The sequence below is a fragment of the Girardinichthys multiradiatus genome, chromosome 22 (assembly GCF_021462225.1).
Source record: "Girardinichthys multiradiatus isolate DD_20200921_A chromosome 22, DD_fGirMul_XY1, whole genome shotgun sequence".
NCBI lineage: Eukaryota > Metazoa > Chordata > Actinopteri > Cyprinodontiformes > Goodeidae > Girardinichthys > Girardinichthys multiradiatus.
In genome coordinates, this window is record NC_061814.1 from 22,582,938 (window position 1) to 22,593,365 (window position 10,428).

Here is a 10,428-nt window from a genome sequence, read left to right on the forward strand (position 1 = left end):
TAACGTCATCAACACGCGACATAGGCGGCTACGTTAACTGATTGGATTGGACTACAAATACAGCAACAACAAAAAAAATCTCCACTGCTAATGTACAAATAAACTGTATTCCAGCATGAATGAGGTATTTTAATAAGGCAATGGTATTAGGACAAAATAGAAAGGTGTGAGACGAGCTCTGACATTATTGAACAGCAAAACTCTGCACACACATGGAATGAATTCACACCATTTCTTAAAATACAAGAATGTATTAACAAAAATAAGTCAACTCAAAGTCAAACATATTTCAATCAACAAACTCTTTACTATGCTAAAACAATCCAACTAAACTACGAAGCAGAATTAAAGAATAGAGAAGACTGATGGGTTATGTATAATATAAACAAGTTGATTAAAGATGGTTGAAATCATGACCAAAAGAGTGATGCAACATTACCATGCAATGTTATTTATGTTTGACAACCAAGGATTATCTTGAAGAATCTGTAAATGAAGTTAAGTTAGTCTTGGAACTAACTTATGCAATAATCAGCAAACGTTTAGACAACCATTCACAATGCAAGATCAGATAAAATATTTTAATAAAATAATGTTTTAAAGAATGATCGGCTGAATAAAACCAACCTTCTGGATGACCAACTCTCAACGGTGTCTAATTAGCTGCCTTTATTTATTGAAATAATATTTGAAGAAATATTATTAAGAGAGTATTTTGGAAACGAGCCAAATCTTTCAGGAGAAATGGGGCTTAATGGTATTTACTTAGTTATCAAATCTAGTAAATGATGTTTAGGGACTATTATTTACTGGATTGAAGACTAGACCTTTTTGGGTAAATATTATTTAGTGTCACGGTTTACTTGATATAGGATCCCAGAATGCAGACGAGCAGGCATCGTGATGGTAAGTGAAAAAAAGGTTTAATTACAAAAACTCACACTCAGCAGGAGGCAGGAACAAAACAAACGGGCAGGCAAGACAGGCATGGCATGATCAAAAAAACAAGACTTGGTTTGAAAACAAGACATGAGCATGAGAGATGCTTCCGCAACGACTAACAGAACAGGTGTGAATATATGACGTGAAAACCAGGTGGAGCAAGGAGACAGATTAACTTGAAGCAGGTGAACCGAATAAACTTAATTAACAGAACAAAACGTGACTGGAGCAAAACAGAGACTCTTGAACACAAACTAGAAAAACATGAAGCAAAAGCATAACCAGATCCGAAAACCAAACTTGTCAAAACATGAACAAGACGACAAAACAAAAAGCATGACCAGGAAAATAAACAGAAACATGATTTAAAACTTGAACAGTGAAAAACATAAGGAAAAAACCCGAAACCAAAAACCAAACAACCCCAAATCATGACAATTTAACACCAGAATCAAACACACACCTTTTAAAAATAATAATAAAAGGGTTAAAATGCATAAGCGCGTTATGAGCAATCTTCTGTGTTTAAAATCACCCTTCAAGTAAAGTTTGACTAAACTTAAAAACACACAAACACAGAACACAAACAGGGCACGTGTGCTGTGGATAGCCTGCTAGCACTAAGATAGCTGAGTTTCACACACACAAAACCAAACTTCATAGAATGAAAACGTTCAGCCTAACTGTTATTCTGCCCAAACCTAACCTCTGACCATGGTGAGGAAATGTTGTCCAAGGGGCGAAATTTTAAGAAACGTCCACAGTAGCTACGCGGGGGTTGGAAAGTGCGTTCGCTCTGTGAACAAAAGGGTTAGCTCTGGAGCTGTAGTTGGGCAGCCCGTCCTGTCTGCTGACCACACGGGTTAACACAATGATGCGGTCTCTGCGGTCTTCCTTCCAGACTGGGAGACCGCGTCTTTGCAGGGGCTTCTCTCGAACACCGTTTGCTTCTGCAGGGCTCGGAGAGAAAGTCAGCAATGCTTATACCTAAATTTCCCCTCTTTATGAATGAAATCACTGGGTACACAAACAGTGCTTCACTCATACTGAACTTGTGCATATGATTGCGTGATCTTATGAAGCTCATCAACAGAATAACAAGAGTGTGCGGAGCAGTAATCAAAGCAAAAGGTGGCTACTTTGAAGAACCTAGAATATAAGACATATTTTCAGTTGTTTCATAATTCCACATGTGTTAATTCATAGTTTTGATGCCTTCATTGTGAATCTACAATATTCATAGTCATGAAAATAAAGAAAACTCTTTGAATGAGAAGGTGTGTCCAAACGTTTGGTCTGTACTGTACTTAAAATAGAGAACTTGGTGAAAAACCAGACACATTTTCCACTCTAAGGTTAAAGATGTTGCCTGTGGAGTTAGGTATTGACAAACTGAAGAAGAGTATAAACTGAGTGTAATTTAGATACAGTGGTGTGAACAAGTGTTTGCCCCCTTCCTGATTTCTTATTTTTTTATGTTTGTTAAACGTAAGTGTTTCAGATCATCAAACAGTCAAAGACAACTCAAGTAAAAAAAATGCTGTTTTTGAATGAAGGTTTTTATTATTAAGGGAGAAAAAATCCAAACCTACATGGCCCTGTATGAAAAAGTGATTAATTCCTGAACGTATTAACTGGTTGGGCCCTTAGCAGCAACAACTGCAATCAAGCATTTGTGATAACTTGCAATGAGTTTTTTACAGCGCCGTGGAGGGATTTTAGCCTACTCATCTTTGCAGAATTGTTGTAATTCACCACATTTGTCAGAGATCCAGTGGTTGTCTGTCTGTGTGCTCTTATCCTCCCGTTCCTGGTTGCTAAATTTTACAGAGGGTTTGCTGAGCTCCTGCTGTAACAAATCATCCTCATCAGTCTCAGCGCTGGAGCATAAGAGGAGCTAGCTGCCAGTCATTCGACGCCTGAGTGTCAAACATGGTGGTATCTGTAGCAGGCCGTGTCTTGTTAAACATATTTCCTTGTCTTCTCCAAGTCCTGGTCTGACCTGACTTTCTGCTCCCTTCTTCAATGTTAACTCTTGGTTTCTCCTTGGCTCCTTCACCTCCGTGAAGTACAAGACTCCCTGCTTAAGCTTTCTGGTTTATTAACCTCCCGGATCTCAGCTCCGATGACTGGTAACCTTAAGGCTTCTCTTACTTGGTCCTATTACTACCTGCCTGCCCTCCATCAAACATCTGCACACCAACATCTCCCACGGAAAAACCCCACTAGACTAGAAAAAGAAATTATGAAGGGGCAAACACTTTTTCATACTATTATATGCATAGTGAAGATGTGGCAGTTAACTTGGAAGTGATGCTTTGATATCTTATAAGACATTTCAAAAACAAGGAAGTGGTGGCTCAATGTTACTGAACCAGTGGATGTTATTGCTGTCCTCACATCAAAATGGCTGTTTCTCTGCATTTTCTTCTTATTCTTACTCTGATAACAGGTCAGTGCTTTAAGATTACTCTTTGTTTATAATATGTACACATTATCTTTGTGAGCCTAAGCTCTGGCCATATTGGTTTCAGTTATCATTTGGAATAAATTAGAAGTGTTTAACTTTTTATATTTCAGAGTTATCTGTCATAATTCTATTTAGTGGTGGACCAAAAGGCAGACAAGCACAGAGAAAAGCAGAGAGGTGGTCGAAAACTCCTTTAATTTAAAGTGAGTCCACTTACATGCAGGCAAAGTACTGGATGACAGGATAATCCTGATTACAAGGCATCTTCAAAACAGAACTTAACAGGATCCGCAGCAAGAACAAAATCCAAAGAGACATAACGACACCGCGTGGAACAAAGGACGAAGGCAAACTTAAATACAGACAAAGGTGGACAAGAAACAATAGGGCAGGTAATCAGAGGAACAGGGAACAGGTGACACAAGGAGGCTGGGAGGCAGAGGGAGCAGGTGAAACAGATTAACCAATAAGGAGAAACACAGACCCAAGCAGAACAGGAGACTACGGTAAAATAACCAAAACATAAGAAATCTAGAATAACCAGAAGATAGAGGAAAACAGAGGAATCTGGAAGGAACAGGAAAAAACAGAAACCTAAGGCCTAAGAAAAAGGGGACCGTAAAGAAACCCTGACTACAAAAGCAAACACTGAAAGAACAAACTGAGAATGAAGCAGGAGAAAAGATGACTAGAATAAAAGTAAACAGTAACTAAAGCTAACCTGTTAAAGGAGGAATTGGAGAATAAAGATAAACAGAAGAAACAGAGCTAAGAGGGACAACGAATGTAAAGGGAACAGAAACTGAGTAAATAACAGCTAAAAGAAGAAAACTAATGATGAGAGGAGAACAGACAGGGAGGCAAAAGGAAACCAGAATTGTCAGAACACAAAGTGATGAACAAGAATACAAAACTTCAAACAAGAGCATCTAGTAAAACAAAAACACCAAACCACAAACAAAGTCCAAAATCTCACATCTTGACATTATCTATAATTTGACATCCTAGAAGATCACTACAATTCACAGGTAACTATTTCTGCTTTACAGAAACATATTGCTGTAGATAGATAAAATAGCTTATTTTCTTGCAGAGTCTAAAAGTGTAAACACAGTCAGTAAGTATCGTGAAGACTGGAGCTTCAGTTCCCATCCTCTACCAAAATATTCTACTAGTTTTTAGTATTACGTGCCCTGAGCAACTCAATACTTTATGTTTCATAAATATTATCAATATGACATGCAAAACAGACTCTTTCATAGTATCTTTCTCCCCCAGGAACTGAAAGTGCTGGTACAATCAGTAAGGTATCAATGAAGGCTGGAGCTTCAGTCTCCATCCCCTGTCCTTATAGCTCACAACACAGAAATAATGTGAAATATTTATGTGAAGGATATTATTGGAATTCCTGCTCATATGCTATTAAAACAAACTCACAACATGAATCAGAGAAGTATTCAATTTCTGATGAATTCAAAGAATCTTCAATGTTACTATAAAACGGCTGACAGTTATAAACACTTATTACTGGTGTGCTGTGGAGATCAAGAGTGGACCTGATGACGGACAGTACTTTCATCTGTCAGTCACCAAAGGTAAGCGCTATTTCTAAACACTCAATTCAATATCCTGTAAAATAATAAGAATAATGAAAATATAATAAAACCAAAATGTTCATGATCTTTTCCTATTACTATTCAAAACAAATAAGAACTTTTTAAAGTGTGAAGGCTGCCAAATTGTGTGTTTGTATTTATTTGTTATCAAGGTACACCCAGTCTATTTGTGGATGATCAGAAGGTGACAGGATTTATTGGAGAAAGCATGACCATAAACTGTCACTCCAGAACCTCCGGAATAATAAAGTGGTGTAAACTGCACAGCACATGTGTGGCCGATGTGTCTGGATTAATAGATGGAACAACAGTAACCATCAACATGAAATAAACTAATGTATTCAGTGTGACTATGAGTGGACTGAGGCCAGAGAGCAGTGGTTGGTATTATTGTACCAAAGGAGACTTTCAGATGCCAGTTCACCTAACTGTGACTACCAAACCCACTGGTAAGTGATCACAGATTGTAACTTGAACTGGGGTTGCCCAAGTACATCAGCTAAATATATATGTCAGCTAATATTAAGTGTTGGACCACTTGTTGCTGAATATTGGACTACTTGCACAGACACCAGGCCTCCTGATGCTTGCGGCCATTTTGTATCCCGGACAGTCCGCGCCTCCATATCCCGTCGAGCATCACGACTGTTATGACGGGGCGTCTCAAGTCTGACGTCACAAGACGCTATATAGGAAGGCGGACATTTTAAAACTCGCTTTCCAGCTGGCAATCTTGACGGGGTCGCCACGCAACTGGAGCGTCCTTGGAAGTAACAGAAATCCCACGTGGAGTTTCCAGTTATTTATTTCTCTCGTTGGCCAACGAACAATTCATAACTGAGGTTTTTGGACTAAGAAGACCAGGAATTTCACTTTGCCGATCGAAGACGTGAGTTAACACGTAACTAAAATACGGAGTTCGAGGAAACGAATCGCCATCGTGTTTCATCCCTAGTCGACTGCTGATGGTCAGATCCTATTTTTCCTTTTCGTCAAGAAGACCAAAGGACGGGACTGACCGCTCTCTTGGTGTAACTGCGGACGCGCAACAACACTCAGCCCCCCTTTTTCCTCCCACTCGCTGCCCCGAAGGAAGCTTCAACAAGTAAAACCCATCTTTTATTTAATCTTTTATTTCTTTATTAGAAGGCCTGGGCAGGGTCAGAGGTTGTAGAAGCGATCAGAATCGCTGGTTAGGATCTCATGTGTTCTGAATGATATGTGCATGTAACCTTGCTTATTGAAACTTTGATGTGTTATTTTGATATCAGGATCCGTCGCGGTCCTAGAGCTGCTTGTGTTTACTATCTGAGAGTCAACGCGGGTGCGTTGTAAGACTGGACTGTTAAACGACCTCATGGTAAAATTCTCCATTTCCCCTTTGTCTTCAATCTCACTGTGCTAGCTTGACGCCAAAAGTTAGAATCCTTTGTGCTCAGGAGTTGGGGGGAAGTTTTATGATCAGGAGATCATAAAGGACAGTCGGAGCTGCGCTCCAACCCCCCACCACTCGCCACCACACCACCTTTCATATTCTCATTATCCTTCTTCTGTTTTGCCATAAACTGCTGGTTGATTCAATACATACCCACTGCCGTTTGTTGAATTTTGCTTATTTAGATGTGTTACCCTTGTGTTTGTAGAATTTTGCATGTTGAGTAGGTGAAAATTAATAAATATTCACATAGATGAAGAGAGAGCGTTTTGTGTTCATTGTGTGCGAAAGTGATTCATCAGTCAAAATAAGGTTAACACGTTTCGACAGAAACGGTCGATTAAACAGTGACATCTCCGGCAATAGTTATTAATTATTATGGAGTATTTAACGGTTGTAATTGTCAAAGGTGTTGAGCCGCGATTACAACACCAGAAACATCTCTGGTCTCGATTCATAAATGAGGATTTTGGTTAAGAAATTGATTTTGTCAAATTATGATTTTTAATTATAATTATTGATCAAGATTAATCAATCAATAATCATAAACCCAACATAAGCTTCTTGTCTTCTCATGATTATTCAACAAAGTAGATAACAGTAACTAATGGCAGATGTCAATCTTTACCTTGTGTGTCCTGGTAACTCACAATAACGTATAAATAATTATATTAATTAATTCATGTTTAAAACAGCTTACATTTGAGTCATTCGTTAACAGTTGGTCCAATTGTAGTAACATGCCAAGTGAGACCAGACTTTTGAACTTTCATATTACTGGAATGTAACATTTATGAATTATTTATGCTGTTCGTGTTTGACTTGTAGCTGCCCCAACTACTGTTACAGGAGCGAGAGAAAATGCAACAGAAGGGCAAAACCAGAACACTGCACAAGATAAGTCAGTACTCTTCAAAGTGCTGCACCATTAGGCACAGTGGTCATTGGGTGTTTGATAACATGTGTCTTAGTTGTAGATATCATCAGTGTCTGCGGATGAGGACATATTAAAATGTGTGTTTCAGATCTTTTCCTGTTACAATAAGCCTCAACATCCTTCTGCGTTCGCTGATCTTCATTGTTATTGTTGCTTTATCATTCCTGTTTATACTGAGGACAAGTAAGTGTAACCGGACATCTGTTTCCACTTGGTTTGTAATTATTAAATTCAGACTATTTAGGTGTCAAAATGCATAACAGCAATATAATGTTTTACAGAACGTCCCAAAATCCAGGATTCAACAGCCTCAAAATTGGTTAGTGATATTAAAACAAGTGGATAATAATGGCAACATTAATATGATTAATTATCTACTTAAAAAATATTTCTTTTTTATAACAAGCTCGTGTCTATGATTAAATTGTCATTTCACAATATTCTGTTTTGTACCGTGTGCTAACTAACAACTGATGTATTTTTTAAGCTTGATCTTTTATACTGATTTTAAAATTTGCTAATTTACAGAATGAAGAGGAACTAATATTTAGACGTCAAGGCAGCTCAGGGAAAGTGATGTAAAATATTTGAACAATTACAGTTAGTTTTACCGTTAGTTTAGAAAGAGATTACTGTAAACCAGACCATTACGAGGTGAGCTGCCATTACCCAGCCTCCTATGGTTGGGTAAGAACGCAGAAGTCGGTGACTGATTTGCACTTTTCAAATCCATACTGAAGTAAAGGGCTGCTTCACTGTTTTTTTTAAGAATCTGAACCACATTTGATGATCCCAAGTTTAAAATCCAAAACACTTTGAAGTATAGTTGGTAGAGTGGCTGCACAGAGTTCAGGCGGGCGACCAGGAGGTCGTCCCCAGCAGGCACAGAGTTCAGGCAGGCGACCAGGAGGTCGTCCCCAGCAGGCACAGAGATCAGGCGGGCGAACCGACCTGCCCCAAAGACGTGGAGGCCGACAGAAGCGTAGAGACCGTGGCGGCCTGCAATGGGAAACTGCAGGTAGATCAGGAGGCCGACTGAGCAGAGTAGAGGACTTCCCAGAAACTCTGTGGAACTCCGGAGGCGTGGAGCCTGGGGAACCCTCAGAGGCTGAAGCAGAGCCTGGCGAACCCTCAGAGGCTGAAGCAGAGCCTGGTGAACCCTCAGCTCTGGGTTCAAAAGCCAGAACGAGGACAAAACGTTCCTTAAACCCCTGCAGACTAGGAACAGGAGCTGAGGCGTCAACGGGATCCTCAGTGACGTGAGCAGGAGCTGAGGCGTCGGCCGGACCCTCAGTGACGTGAGCAGGAGCTGAGGCATCGGCGACACCCTGAGTGACGTGAGCAGGGGCTGAGGCGTCGCCGAGACCCTCAGTGACGTGAGCAGGGGCTGAGGTGCCCCTGAGACTCTGAGTGACGTGAACAGGGGCTGAGGCGTCGCCGAGACCCTCAGTGATGTGAGCAGGGGCTGAGGTGTCCCTGAGACTCTAAGTGACGTGAGCAGGGGCTGAGGTGTCCCTGAGACCCTGAGTGACGTGAGCAGGGGCTGAGGCGTCGCTGAGACCCTCAGTGGCGTGAGCAGGTGGTGAGGCGTTGCTGAGACCCTCAGTGGCGTGAGCAGAGGCGTCGCCGAGACCCTCAGTGGCGTGAGCAGAGGCGTCGCCGAGACCCTCAGTGGCGTGAGCAGAGGCTGAGGCGTCGCCGAGACCCTCAGTGGCGTGAGCAGAGGCTGAGGCGTCGCCGAGACCCTCAGTGGCGTGAGCAGAGGCTGAGGCGTCGCCGAGACTCTCAGTGGCGTGAGCAGAGGCGTCGCCGAGACCCTCAGTGGCCTGAGCAGAGGCGTCGCCGGGGCCCCCGATGACTTGAGCCGGGGCATCCCTCTTACAACGTCCTCTGGTGTGGAGGGAGTTGAGGCTGACTTAGGGTCAGGTGTCATCCCAGGCTGTGGTGTGTCTGGCCTGGAGTCAGGCTGAAGACCTGGCTGTGGACCTGACGTGGGCTGCTCTGCAGCAGCAGCAGCAACAGCTCCCTGGAGTCCTGGCGTGGGCTGCTCTGCAGCAGCAGCAGCTCCATGGAGCCCTGGCGTGGGCTGCTCTGCAGCAGCAGCAGCTTCATGGAGCCCTGGCGTGGCCTGCTCTGCAGCAGCAGCTCCCTGGAGTCCTGACGTGGGCTGCTCTGCAGCAGCAGCAGCTCCCTGGTGTCCTGGCGTGGGCTGCTCTGCAGCAGCAGCAGCAACAGCTCCTTGGAGTCCTGACGTGGGCTGCTCTGCAGCAGCAGCAGCAACAGCTCCCTGGAGTCCTGGCGTGGGCTGCTCTGCAGCAGCAGCAGCTCCCTGGAGTCCTGACGTGGGCTGCTCTGCAGCAGCAGCAGCTTCATGGAGCCCTGGCGTGGCCTGCTCTGCAGCAGCAGCTCCCTGGAGTCCTGACGTGGGCTGCTCTGCAGCAGCAGCAGCTCCCTGGTGTCCTGGCGTGGGCTGCTCTGCAGCAGCAGCAGCAACAGCTCCTTGGAGTCCTGGCGTGGGCTGCTCTGCAGCAGCAGCAGCTCCCTGGAGTCCTGACGTGGGCTGCTCTGCAGCAGCAGCAGCTTCATGGAGCCCTGGCGTGGCCTGCTCTGCAGCAGCAGCTCCCTGGAGTCCTGACGTGGGCTGCTCTGCAGCAGCAGCAGCTCCCTGGTGTCCTGGCGTGGGCTGCTCTGCAGCAGCAGCACTCCTGTGGCTTGGTGTGGATGAAGGAGGATGGCAGTAAAACAACCTTACTGCCGTTTCATACTCCATCTCTATCTGCCTTATCCTCTCCATCAGCTCAGGAGAGGAATACAGGTGGATCTTTATTTTGCTTGCAGTGAACCTCAAGCGCTGCTCCAGCTCGGCAGGTGTTGCCCCAGAACACCGGGCTGGAGCGAGCGCAGACGGCATGGGTGGAGGCGTTATGGCAGACCGTGCTATGGCAGACCGTGCTATGGCAGACCGTGCTATGGCAGACGAAGATGCGGGCTCACTTGCTGCAGCCCTCACGTAGGCTGGCTGAGAAAC

The 10,428-nt window shown here is 43.6% G+C and overlaps 1 pseudogene; it reads left to right on the plus strand.

Annotated features, from left to right (window-relative positions):
- The first annotated feature begins 3,330 nt into the window (after positions 1–3,330).
- LOC124859641 lies at positions 3,331–7,395 on the plus strand (annotated as a pseudogene).
- Positions 7,396–10,428: the final 3,033 nt, after the last annotated feature.